The 14,181-nt window shown below is 42.5% G+C and overlaps 1 protein-coding gene across 2 annotated transcripts in view; it reads left to right on the plus strand.

The window, feature by feature from the left end:
• Positions 1–204: 204 nt before the first annotated feature.
• The window catches only part of FHIT (fragile histidine triad diadenosine triphosphatase), a 1,046,096-nt gene continuing 1,032,119 nt past the window's right edge, over positions 205–14,181 (plus strand). For both annotated transcript variants that reach the window (XM_028719572.2, XM_077925099.1), the window contains exon 1: positions 205–323. The gene's annotated coding sequence lies outside the window, so the exon portion shown is untranslated. The remainder of the gene's footprint in view (positions 324–14,181) is intronic.

Here is a 14,181-nt window from a genome sequence, read left to right on the forward strand (position 1 = left end):
GTAACACCTTAGAGACCAACTAAGTTTGTTCTTGGTATAAGCTTTCGTGTGCATGCACACTTCTTCAGATACAATCAATCAATTACGGTTCTCACTTGGGGACGGACCAAGGAGGCAGCAGGCAAAAACGCGCGCAAGCTTTTGCGCACGCGCATTGCCGAAGCAGCAAGAAAGGGTCGACGGTCGTTTTTGGGTTTTTTTCCTGGTCCTCTTCTAGCGTGAGTGCGCCTGCGCTGCCCAAAACGCGAACCGCCGCTGTCTCTTTGCCAGCCCCCACCTGACGTTTCCATGGCGCACGCGCAATAAGCTGCCAGAGCGTGAGCGTAAGTCTCCATTTTGTTTGCCGTCCTCTCTCTCTACTCTCTTAGCCGCCCCCTCCCATCCCTCGCGCCTTGTGGAGAACCGGGGCGGAGAGAGAAGGGGGTGGGTCCTATATGTCGCGCCGCAGGAGCTCGCCCTCTGGGTCGGCGGGGATATTCGGGAGAGATGGGAGGGCTGGTGGAGGGGCAGCTGGCCATTGCAAGCGAGCGAGCGAGCTTCCTATACTCGCTTCCAATACTCTAGTCTAGTATATGCACCAGCAGGGTTAACAGAACGGATGCTTTCCTCACAGCCCTTGCAGGGTTACTCGGAAGTAAGCCTTGCTGGGTTCGGCGGCACTTGCCCCCCAAGTGCGATGGCATCCTTAGTTTAGCAATTTGTTATTCCCTGGGAGGGGAGTGGTGCATAATGATCTTGAACTGGGATCTGTGAAAATCTGCACAAATAGCTTTATATTTTTCCACTCTGGATTAATTTACCAGCAATAAATAACGCCCCCTCTCCAGTACCGAGCTCTCCCTTTTTCCTTTGCAAAGGTTGCCTACCGCGGTTTGATCATTCTGTGTCTAAAGACTGGTTGTCTAAAATAACAACAACAACAACAATAATGATGGAAGAATGTGGTCTCGTGGCTATACTTGCCCCCCCCCCCTTCCCGACATGGTAAATGACACCTGCCACTTTTAAAGTTTTGGTCCCCCTTCCCTTCCCTTGGGAGTGTGGCTCTTCAAAAGCCTGCTCATTTTACTTATTCTACAGACTGCCCCAATTCTTCCCTGAAACAACAGCAGCGCCTCCTGTTTTTCAGTTGTCCTGGTTTAAAACACACATGGTTGCACCTTCCGGGTTTTTGCTCAATTAGAGATCACCAAGTTCTGGTCATGCAAATACAGTATATAGTTAATCTATATGTATATGTTAAGTATAGTTAATCTATATGAAGGAAGTCCATGCCTCACCTGCTTGCTGGTAGCTGCTAGGTCTCTAATCAGATGACTGCAGGTGCACTCAGCTGCTCATAAAAACATGATTTGATTCCGAATCCTCACGTCTTTCGATTGCACTTGCTTTGGAAATGGATTTTGATGGTACAACTGTGCAACAATACTGAACGTAAATATATATAGAAAAACTAAGTCCCTGAATTTAGTGCTTGCTACCAAAAGGAAGGGACGCGGGTAGCGCTGTGGGTAAAAGCCTCAGCGCCTAGGGCTTGCCGATCGAAAGGTCGGCGGTTCGAATCCCCGCGGCGGGGTGCGCTCCCGTTGCTCAGTCCCAGCGCCTGCCAACCTAGCAGTTCGAAAGCACCCCCGGGTGCAAGTAGATAAATAGGGACCGCTTACTGGCGGGAAGGTAAACGGCGTTTCCGTGTGCTGCGCTGGCTCGCCAGATGCAGCTTTGTCACGCTGGCCACGTGACCCGGAAAGTGTCTGCGGACAGCGCTGGCCCACGGCCTCTTAAGTGAGATGGGCGCACAACCCTAGAGTCTGTCAAGACTGGCCCGTACGGGCAGGGGTACCTTTACCTTTTTACCAAAAGGAAACCATCCTCTTAGATAAATTAATTTGCTTCCCACCTTTTGGTGATGAAGGGCAACTGTGATCCACACCTGAATTTTTTTAAAAAAATTTTTGACGTGTGCATAGAACGGGCAAAATGCATTTCGGGGAGTGAGGTGAGTTGTGACCCACATGGTGGATTTCTGAAACAGAAATAATGGCATACATTACTTTAACTCTCCCATCCTGAATATATTTTCTTGTCAGTAATCCCTATTGACTTTCAAGTAATCATGCTTCAGATATTTTGAATTTCTAGTGTATGCTAATGCTTATACTTTGTATATGAAATGTGCCTTTCCTTCTAAGTAATGAGAAGGGTCCAACAATGGGGGTGAGGCAGAGTGAGCTACTTGTCTTGGAGGGCACTTGCCTCTCTCTGCTCCTCTGGTCCCAACTATTACTCCCTTGCCTTCAAAATTATTATTTTTTTTTGGGGGGGGGGTTGCAATTGAGTTCAGAGCACATGTTCCTCAGATTTCACAGCAGTTTTCCTGCCTCCCTTCAGCTATAAGGTCCCTGCTGTGACTGGCTGAGGGCCAGTGCCTGCGTGCTGTTCTCAGTTGCAAGGAATATTCCTTATATTGGCATGAGGGTGCGCTTGTCCCCTCCGGTGTTTGACATGAGGAGGGGAGGTGGAGGTTCATTGTGACCCATTGCTCGGAAGTTATTTTCATTCCCCATTCTTCCTTCCATTTGGGTCTCGCATTATTAGTATAGAGACAGTTGCATTTTCTACCTTCCTATTTTTCTTATTTGTCACATCCTGCGCTGTTGTGCTCAGATCTGATTGTTCTATCTTTGTCACTTTCTTAGCTGTCATGCTGCAAATTAGACAAAGAGACAGATGCCCAGGAGTGGGCTTCGGCAAGGAGGGAAGACAGTGCATCAAAGATGCGTTGGCTTCTCCAAACCAAAATTGGCTTGGAATGGGAGGAGGAGGTAATTTTCATGGAGGCGGCAGAGGCAGCTTTTTTAGATATGTATTGATCCACAGAGTGCAGATACCGGTTTTTTGAGAAATACTCAATGACTGTGGGTCATTCTTTCCTTGCATGCTTAAAAGGAGACAGTTTCCACATATTCCTGTCCCCTGCTCCGACAGCTTCTAGCAGCCATGTTGCTGGTGAGGGTCCCCCAATCCTCTGGATCAGATTTCCAGAGGGCACAAGGACTGTATGGGAAATAAGGAAGTGGCAAAAATTCCCATCCCCATTGCCACTTGCAGATATATTCCATGAGCTGATTTCTGCTCGTTAGAAATTAGGATCCAAGCCATTATAATTGCCTTGAGTTAGCACAGGCATAGGCAAACTCTGGCCCTCCAGATGTTTGGGACTACAGTTCCCATCATCCCTAGATAACAGGACCAGTGGTCAGGGATAATGGGAATTGTAGTCCCAAACATCTGGAGGGCTGGAGTTTGCCTGTGCCTGTGTTAGCAGGTGGGGTATAAATGTATAATGGGATACAGTATAGAAATAATATAAATGGAATCATATAACATAGTAGCTAATTATGTGTGTGTGTGTACATACTTTTGTGTGTGTGCGCACAAAATGGTTCTATATTGATTTTTACCAAGTTCCCCATCTCTGTCTTAAGCAGTCAAACCACTATTATGTGCTTTGGACTGTGCGTACACCTCCAAAGTTGAGTCACTTTGTTGTTGCTGCGCAACAGTTGTTGAACTGTATAGTCTTCTTGATAGGGTTAATTTGTAATTGGTGACAACATGAGGGGTTAAGTTGGAGCAGTGGTTCTTAGCCTTTAATCTACTGCCACCCACCAAAAATACATGACATCATCACTGAATCCCCTCTCTGCCCCCGCTGCCCCAAGTAAGCCTAAATAGATGGTCCTGTAATTCATCTTGGCCAATGGAATGCAGAGATGGCAGAGGTAAGGAAATAGGAAATAATGAGGTGGTATTTTCTTGCACCCTGTACGCAGAGAAGGGAAAAACCAGTTGCTGGAAACCACAGGATGGGAGAGTGTCAGGTCCTGTTTGTGGGTTTTCCACAGGCATTTAGTTGACCACTGTGAGAACAGGATGCGTGTCTCGATAAGCTTTTGGTCTGATCCAGCAGGCTCTTCCATTCTTAAAAAGGAGCCAGTCTTTATTTGAGCTTGATTGGCATTTTTCTGATAACTTGTTTCTCCTTTTTCCATTCTTAGTATGATTGTAAATTGATGGATTATTTTTGTTTGTTTCGGTCTTTAGCCCCTAGCAGGAAGGGAGCAATCTTGTTTAATTCCTCTTCACCATGTGCAACTAGGATATGAGATTTCATCCTAAAGGAGGTTTAATTCTCTTCTGCTAGCTGCCAGAAGCCATTTCAAGGGACTGCCTCAAAGTCTTGATGTCTTCCATTTGTTCTCCCTTGAATGCTCCCCTCAAATTTATAGGTCACTACCTGGGGGAGCTTATGGCCTTAGTTAAGAATCACTGAGTTAGATCATTTTAAACCTTCCACTCAGATTCACTGACATTATGGCCTGGTTCACACATCATGGTAAGCCAAAATTTTGCAACTGCAAAAGTGTGCCGGCTCCCATAGAGGAGCACGTGCCTGCTTTGCTTTTTCCTGGGCATTTCATCTCAGTGTGGGATGGTAGTTAAGCCAAGGTTTGGCTTAGTGTGTTGTCTGAAGCCTGGATCATGTTTAAGATCTCTCCTTCTTAACCAAGATCTGTAGCCGAGAACATACTCCAGAGCCACTGTGTTTGTGCTAAGCTATGGTTTATTGTAGTGTAATGTGCAAAAGTGGCCCAGATGTATATTCTAGAATAAGATGTTCAGATTATAACATTAAAAAATCTATAGAGTATCTTTGCTACCTACTGTTTTATTTGTTTACATACACTTCTTAAATGAGAATTGCACAGGGACAAATAGCCAGAAATCTGGAGGGAGTAAGTGCCAAAAACTGAATGACAATGCTGACACATTTTGGCAGTGCTAGGTCATATTTTGCAATAGTTTTCCCTCGTTCTGTGTACAGTGTCGATTCTCCTTCCTTGGTAAATTAACAGTATCATTAGGCAAATGTTATATATATATATATATATATATGATTCTGACCTTGGTGTGACTTGTTTTAAATAACACATTAAATTACTAGATGTATGCAACACTCATTCTGGGGATACAGTTAGGATGTATTGCAATTAGTTACAAAGAGAGCAGTACAATTAATTTGAAACATAACATTCCAAAGCACGCATTTATAAAGTTCAGGTGGAAGAATAATTGCTAACAATATGTCCTACCTCCAGGCAGATCTCCTAGTAAGTCATTTTCAAATATTTGATGTTGGTGATTTAAATAAGACATTCTGAAATATGTGGTAGGATGTTGGCCACTTAAGTTTCAATTGAATCACTGAAATGTTTAATGGAAAAATTGCATTACGCATTTCACCTTTTTTCTCCCCCAGGGAGAATGTCTGCAATGTCCAGCAGATACTAGTTTCCTTGATTGCATAACCTGCTTTTCATATTCCTCTCCAATGCATTTTAAGATATTCAGAGCACCTTTAAATCTTCTTTGAATGACAGCTGAATGGTACTCCTAATTTTAAAGTTACATTCTGTGCACTGTAAAGAGACAGAACATCTAAATTGCCTTTTTTCCTTAAAAAAAAAACACTGAATGGGAGATACGGAGTGCTCATGAAAGCTAAATGTAATTAACTTGTCAGTTCGCCCCTTCAATGCATGTACATGCAGCAAAATAGACATAAGAGTGATCACTGCACATCAAAATTTGTTCAAGGTTTTGATGTTTTTCCTATACAAAAAAACCCCTTCTGTATGGGAAATACTGTACATAAGTTTTAAGTGGCCCTTCAATATGAAGTACTGAGTTGTTGGTTTGACTTGGCCCAGTTTGACCAGTATATTTTCCCCTCAGCAGATAAGAAATGACAGTTGGCCAGGGGAATACCCTGTGGAATATTATGATTTTTACTCCACATTAAACTTTGATATTGTGTTGAATGGAGATTCAAAAGTAATTAGATTTAATTAAATTACTTAATCAACTCTCTTAAAAAATGGGAATGGTAATTTTAATTTGTTTAAATCTTATGCAAGTCCTAAATGAATAGACAGCAGTTCTGGAGAACTGTAGACCCTAGAAATGGTTACAAATTTCTAAATGAATCACTGGTTAAGGAGCAAACATCTGTCAAGTGCATCTAATTGAATGTAGACATTCAGAGACAAATGGGTTGTATTCTTGTGGCAGTGTGTAAGAATTAACATGCATAAATCTCAAGAGCTCTTATTTTCCAGAATTTGGAAAGTAATCTTGCCAGTTTCACTGACTTTATTGACACAGCTAATTATGTTGTCACATAGCTAGTGTTTCATTTATATTACTGTGGAAATGAAAAGTATGCTTTGAAAGCATTTTAGATAGCTACTGATTATATGTATTTGCACGTTTATGATAGCTTTCAACCCTGCCTCTCTTGATTTCACGTTTCTGCGTGGAGCTGCAGCTTAAGAGCACAGGGATCACCCAAGAGTTTATCTAGCTCAGCATTCCCATTTCCTAAGAGTGGGCCGCCAGATGTCACAAGGAGAGTCACAAGCTGGGCTTGATATTGATGGCCATCCCTGTTGTTAGTACTTAACATCTGGTAATCAGAGGCTTGTTGTCTCTAAAACATAGTTAATGTGACTCTGGCTGCCCCAGCTAGCAGCCCCTAACAGATGTGTTCTCTGTGTTTTATCTGATTATTTTAAACAAGCATTTTAAACTAGTACCCACCACAAAGTTCCTGCGGCTATTCGTTCCATAGGTTAATTGTGTGTTCTGAGAAATTCCTTGGGCTCACATCCATTTACGCACAATTGTCAAGGGACGACAAGTTGTTCTAAATTGTTTTTAATGTTGTCACCCATCTTGAGACCTTAGGGTGAAGCGCAGGCAATCAGTCAATCAACCAACAGTGTTTTTATATTTTGAAAGGAAATGAAAAAATTCTTTCTTAAACTGACTCCTCCCACCCCAATTACACTTTTTTTGGGGGGGGGGGTTGGTAATATTATTTTTTGCTATCCTGACACTTCTTCCCTATCTCCCAAGAAAGCTGGTTTTTATTTAAGCTGGTTCAGCTTTTCTTTATAAGGAAGATAATGTATCTGCCTCATCATTTTCATTGATCTTTTGTCCGCCACATTTTTCTGGAGGTGAAGTGATCTGAACTGTGGAAGCCTCAGAGACTGATCAAGCAACCTTCTGTTGCTTAATAATTACTATTATCCCCTTTCACTGCCACAGCACACTTCAGGCAAGTACCGGTATGTTCATGACAATGCAGTGAAACTGAACACTTAAAATTGGGGGTCGCCATTAGGAAAATAACTTGAGGAAACAGATGTTTGGACTAAGGTGGAATTTACACTTTAAATTGAAATTTACAGGTGCAGCTCCTGAGGATCTATCTAGGAAGTGAATTTTGAATTTTTGAACTGCTGTGGCAGTTAGAGCAATCCCTCCTGAATACTTTCTCCAATGGGCCACCAGTGCTTGATGGGCTGGGGGGCGGGGTTATTCTCATATGAAATTTGTACAGCATCACTGCTATAGTTTTACTTCATTCTTCCAAGCAAAATATATTTTACTGCAAGACAAGTTCATCAGATATGGATGAAAACCCCTTTGTATTCCATTATATCTTCAACACTTCCGCTGTTGTGATCCATACATCATTTTTTTTAACTCCTAGGGAGTTAGATACCAGTGCATTATTAGTTTATATTGAAGAAATGTATATCTGGAGATAATGATTTACCATTCAGTTGTTACGTAATTCCTCAGTGTATCCAATCCTCTACTGGTCTACTGTTATCCTTCCCCCACATTTTTTTCCTGTATGGTATACACAACTGATCGGTTATTGATACGTATTTATTAAATTTATAACCTGCCATAATTCAAAACATTTAAAGGTATCTAAAAACATGTAAATTTAATAACAAATGGGAATCCTTTAGGTCTTTTCTGTGATGTAGTTCACACCTCATGCCCAGGGCTGTCCCACCCATGTGGCTCAGTGAGGGACTGTAGATATGGGGGGCCCAGGAGTTCACCACTCCTTGCCTTCTGTGTTTGTTGCCCACTGCCGCCTCAACCATGCTGCTGCCCCCTTCTTCTCCTGCCTCTTTCTCCCCTCCCCTACCATGTTCAGTGCTGTGGGGCTTCCCTAGGCCCCCTCTAGTCACCTCAGGCAGTCACGGTGGGAGCAGAGGACACCCCCCCGGCATTTTCTGTTTCACTTCATGTGGCAAAATGTCCTGGGCCGGTCTTGTTCATACAGTAGTACCTCAGGTTACATACACTTCAGGCCACATACGCTTCAGGTTACAGACTCCGCTAACCCAGAAATATTGCTTCAGGTTAAGAACTTTGCTTCAGGATGAGAACAGAAATTGTGCTCTGGTGACGTGGCAGCAGTGGGAGGCCCCATTAGCTAAAGTGGTGCTTCAGGTTAAGAACAGTTTCAGGTTAAGTATGGACCTCCGGAACGAACTAAGTACTTAACCCGAGGTACCACTGTACTGTGGGTTGTATCCAACTAAGTTCTACTTAGAGTAGATGCATTGAAATGGGTGAATCTAAGTTAGGCATGCCTAGTAACGTCAGTAGGTCTACTCTGAATTATTCTTTCAGTAATGATAAATGAGGCTTTTGGGTGTCTTGTTTTTTTCTACAATATTGTTTTTGATATTGAAGAAAGTGGCATGTCATGTCTGAAGTCCAAGAGCTTTCTTAAGCTGCTCAAAAAGATGGACACCAGGAACAAACGACAAAAGCGGCAAGGAGTGGAATAGAAGAGGCGAGTAAAGGCAGAAATGCAAGTACTATGAATGCAGTAAGACAAATTTCATCTTCCTTACAAATGAGGATTAATGGGATTGAGCCAACTGCTTCGTGGAAAAATTGTTTGGGGAGCGCTTTGCAGTAGGAGAGGGGCAACACTGTTCCACAGATGCTCTAAGAAGGAGTTTGGAATTTGTAACAGAATATATGGGGGGAGCCTTTAATAGGAACAGGAGACATTTTGGTGGCTGAAGGTGGTGAAGATGGAGGTGCCAATTCACCATGGAGGAGGGAAGGCCTTGGGGAAAGGGCAAAGAAATAGGATAGGACAAGCTGGTGCTTGATTGGGAAAGACTGGGACAAAGGCAATGTAAGGAATTGAAGGATTGTGTCCCTTGCTGTGTGCAAGAGGTGATTGATTATGACAGCAGAGTTCTGTATAATGTTGAGAAAGTGGAACAGGATATACCAGAAGGAAGCCTCAAGTATAATTCCGAATGTCTTACAGATAACTTGTTAATGAAAGCAATAACTCTTTCTTATGCTTGTTGAATTCTCACTACACTAATCTGTATTAAGTTCTCTTCTAGATCTATTTATTGTGTTATCTGAAATCCTGGCTATGCTTTTATCATTCAGAGGTCCAGTTTATTTATAGCATTGCATATGTCTGGCAGCGATGTGTCATTTGCATACGATGCTATTTTTACCATTTTTTACCCTGCTCTTGTACTTTATATTCCTAGCTTCATTGTGAATCAATGTTGCTAACATTTCATTATACAGAATTAGAAACACTGGGACGTCTTTCCTGGATATCTCTGCCTTACAAAACTTCATGAGATAATAAGAATCTGTTAGCAGTTGACTCTCAACTGCAGACTTTTCTGTTTCACTCAGGTATTCCACTGTGGCCTCCAGAGAGCAATCTTCAAAGGCAGGAGCTATTTGCACTGAGTATACACACACACTCACATGTGGTTTTGGAGATTACTGAAGCTAGGTGGAGTATTCTCTGGAGGTTGTTCACACTGACTTTGACTGCTCTGTTAACCCATGGAACAGCAAGTTGGTAAGGGAATCGATATAGATGCCTCCAGGTCTGTTCTCCTTCCTCTTCCTTCTGCACATCCCCTTGTGGTTTATGAAGGACCTAAGGTGGATGAAGAATGAAAAATGGGGGAAACAGCTGGAAAATGGCTTGTTGAATCTGGGTTGCTTCTGCTTTAAGAATCAGCCAGTTATGAGTTTGTAACTTGCTTGAATTAGTTGTGATCTGCATTTGTTCTCATATGCAATCTTAGGCTTAACATAGGGGGAGAAGTTGTCAATCTATTGCCACTTTCTGCCATCATTCTACAAATATCCCCTAGAAGTGCAGTCTATTATAGAAAAAGCTACAGAGACTGTCAGTAATAAATCTGGATAAATATTTTCACGGTTTCTTTTAAAGCACATTATGAGGCACTTTTCATACAAAAGCATCACTTTTTTTTTCCGTCGCCCATTTGTATCAATTTATATAAAAGTGGTGCCGATTCTGGTGTGTCATCACAAAAGGATACAAATATCTTGTTCTCTCAGCGAAAGTTGATCTGCACTTTGTATCATTCATTACCTTGTTTTTACTGTTGTAAAATATGCATGACGATATCTGGAGGATATTTACTCAGAAGTAAGACCCACAGAGTTCACTGAGACTTACTACCTAGTAAGTATATGTATGCATGGTTGCAGCCCTAGGCAAATTAAGAAGTGGTGATGAGATGCAGTGATCACTTCTCACAATGTTTATCTTGGGAAACGCTGAGGAAATCTGCCTTACCTTGCAAACCTGAGCAACCTCCATTCACCTTTTGGAAATCATAAATACGCTATGCAAGCTACAAAGCCCTGAAAACGGATTACAGCATTTGCAGAACCAGCTTAGTTTCAGCGAATGTGGTTTAATATGTCTGCTTTAAATACAAATATTCTCTGTGTTGTAGAAGAGGCTTGTGGCTATCCACTTGTCTGGTTGCCTGTGGGAAGTTAGACATTGTGTGTTTGTGTGTGTGTGTGTGTGTGTGTGTGTGTGTGTAGGGGTGGAGGAAGGTGTGGTGGGGGTGGGCTGCCCTGGGTGTCACCACTGAGGGGGGGTGACAAAATGCCGGGCGGCACTCAACGCAGGGCCTGCAGCACACCCAAGTGTCGAGTTCGTTTCTGTGTACACACCAGTGGATGTTCATGGGCAGGGATGTCTTCACCTTCTGTAAAGGGGTTCAGGCCTCGGCCGGAGACAAACTGGGAATGGTTTAAGGACTCCCGATCGATATGAAACAATGCATCACAACAAAATACAGGATGCATATACATTTTAGATAATGTTGTTTAAGCACAGATTAAGAACCCAGCCCTGGAAACTGAGTGAGTGCATGGTGAAGTGTGAATAGAGCTGAGGACTGCAGCTTTTGTTAATGCTGGCTAAAATCCGATATACAGTTACCTGGTTGTAAGCGCTACTGAACACAAGCTTCTGAATGGATAGGATTGTGCTGTTAATTGCTTCATGTGCTGTTTAGCTTTCAGAGTTCACTAAGAAAGCTCTTACCTGGAATTACTGACATATCTTGCTAGAAGGCCCACAGCAGATAGGATTGGGGTGTTGGCGGGGTAGGGGATGACCTGGGTCATCTATTGCAACCTTTCCCTTCAAGCAGGATTACCCTGCCGCTTTGCAAGTGATAACCTTGTATATACATGAAAGGATTTGCTGTTTTATGTTGCTGTAAACTCGTGCTCCATTTGTCATCTGCTGTCTTCCAAATCCTCTTCTGCATATTCATTACATAGTCTGGGTTTGTTTGGGGGTTTTTTTGTATTCTGCCAGGCACTTGGGAATTTTTCTGCTAAATGCTGTAGATATACCATACAGTAAGATAAATAAAATGGGTTGCTTCCAGTATTTAGTCATTTTTAAGGAAAGCTTAAGTTTCCCAATCAGCCTTCTCGGTAGCCTCATATTTCTTTTTCGCAGCTGAAATGCCATCTTGGCTATGAGTCCTGGAAGACTTGCTCCCTGCCTTGCTTGCCTTTTCCACCTGGCCTGGGTGGGCAGGGCCCTGACTGACTCCAGCTACAAAAGCCGAGGCTACTGAACAGGCTCTTGGGATGGTGCATTGTTTAGGGGTTTTTGTTGGGACAGGGGTTGTTGCTCTTGTTTTTTTGTATCTATTTTAGATCTTGTTGTGATTTATGTGGAAAGTGTTTGGTTGTGTATTTTTTAATGTTTTATTTATTTATAACTACTTTCGTTATGTTGTAGTTATGTATTTTTTATGTTGTAAGCTGCCTTGAGCATGTTTTGAACTGTGGAAAGGGGACATACATATAAAGTTATGCATGCATGCATGCATGCATGTATGTATGTATGTAGAGCCACCATGTAGGAAGTGGCCAATTGTGCAAGAGATGGGTGGGTTATCCTTTGGTCAACTCAGTATTTTGTGGGAAAGATTCAATTGCATACCAGAAATTTAGGTTTGCGCAATTAAAATGGATTAAAGTAGTCTGTTGCTCTGGCACAACACTTCCGCCTAAAAAACAAACAAACCCAAAACTTTTTGTAGTTAGGGAAGTGACAGGGAAATACACCAAAAATGAGGAATAAACTATTGATTATTACGAAAGCATATAGCCATGTAAACAAATTAAGATGAAATTGTAATGAAAGCTCATTGTCATATAACCATCCTGCAAATAGGACTAAGTGTTCAGTATAGATGAGACATTGTGTAACCTCACATAAGCTTCGTGCAGGGAAATAATGTTGAATGTGCAATAAACAGGCCATCTGGAGGAGCCTCTTTTAGTTAGATCAGGTTTATAAAAAATGAAATCACACACTGGACCTTAGGAATTGTATTCAGTGCTGCACGAGTGCTTTGTGTTCTTTGGAAGAGCAATGGGGTATATGTGAAACTGAGTTTGTGCAGTGGTGGTTCTGTTGTATGGGACTTCAGTGATCATGCAGACATGAGTCTTCTCTTATTTCACATAATCATTTCTGCTGTCTTCATTTGCGACCATGAAGTGTTGAAAAAATGTACCGAAAGCAACAAGCTCCTGAAAGATGGCTAATGATCTTTGGCTACTGAGACGCTCCAATTCCTGGGGTAAAAAGCTGATTTTTGCAGGGTTAGGGATTAGTCTCAGAAAAGCTTGTTTACAAACCATGTTAGACTGAAGCAGAAGTGGTTTCAGGGTCAAAACCTTGTAGCAGACCTTCAAAGCAGGCCCATGGAGTTCAGGCTCTTGAGTTGGTACAGGAAATTCATGGGTGAGTTATACTTGGGATACGCAGTAAACTATCATCAAAGTGTGCATTACTTGCCCCAATTCCCTTCACCAATACTACTTCTGACCCTCAGTCGCCTGTTCCCTCTGGTTCTTAGTGCGCCACTGTAGCTTTCAATTCTCTACCAGAGCTTTCCAAACTGTGTGTTGTGATGACTGACCCCGTGCTCTTCCAGGGGCTGTAAAGTTTAACCTCTGGTTTGCTAGTAAAACAGAATTACTGTGTTGCGAAAGGATGCGTGTCTAAAAAGTATGCCACCAACACGAAAAGTTTGGAAAGCTCTGACCTAGGCCTTTCCCCCACATTCCACTGCTTGCCCTCCCAAAATAGCTTTGAAAGAAAGCAGCAGCCCATGCTGTCACCCTAACCACCCCTGAAATCCAAGCCTGCCTTCTGCCTGATCAAAGGCCGCCGCCACCTACTCTACGTCCTTCCCCTTTGGCTACAAATGCTGGCAGGTTGCAAATTTCATTCTCACTACACTCCTTGAACCACCCTCATTGCTAATTTAAATGTCATGGGACGGAAGCGAGGGGCAAGGAAAATGTAAGTGCATGTGATGCTTCAGCCTCACTGTCCCAAGTAAGGGTGTCAGGTTCTGGCTTGGATGATGATTTAATAATAATAATAATAATAATAATAATAATAATAATAATAGAATTTATATTTATTACATTTGTGTAGAGAGGTGTAGTGGGCTGCACTAGGGACTCCAAAGGAACTCCAGGCATAATTGTTTGACCATCCTGTTTTATAACACCAGCCCCAAACTAGCACCAAACTCTGGCAGAGGTGTTGGTGTGTGGGGAACCAGATTTGTGGGTTCATAGTTTGTGGAGCTACATGCCTTTGGAAAATGTGGTGATGGAGGTAATACAGACCTACAGCACTGGCTGCTTTCTTTCTTATGCCCACACCATTTCCTCGCTCGGTCTCAAGAATTTTCATCGCTTTTGGAAAGCAAATGAAAAACTGCAGCATCAAAGCAGAAATGTGGGTCACAAGCATCATATGAGAGCAGAGCACTTTGAGAAGTAACAGACTAGAGGACATTTCTTTGGCTTTCTTCTAACCTAGCTTATACTCCTGAAGACATTTCTCATTGAAATGCTTGACTTCTCCCACCCCCT

Source organism: Podarcis muralis, chromosome 2, assembly GCF_964188315.1.
Source record: "Podarcis muralis chromosome 2, rPodMur119.hap1.1, whole genome shotgun sequence".
Taxonomy (NCBI): domain Eukaryota; kingdom Metazoa; phylum Chordata; class Lepidosauria; order Squamata; family Lacertidae; genus Podarcis; species Podarcis muralis.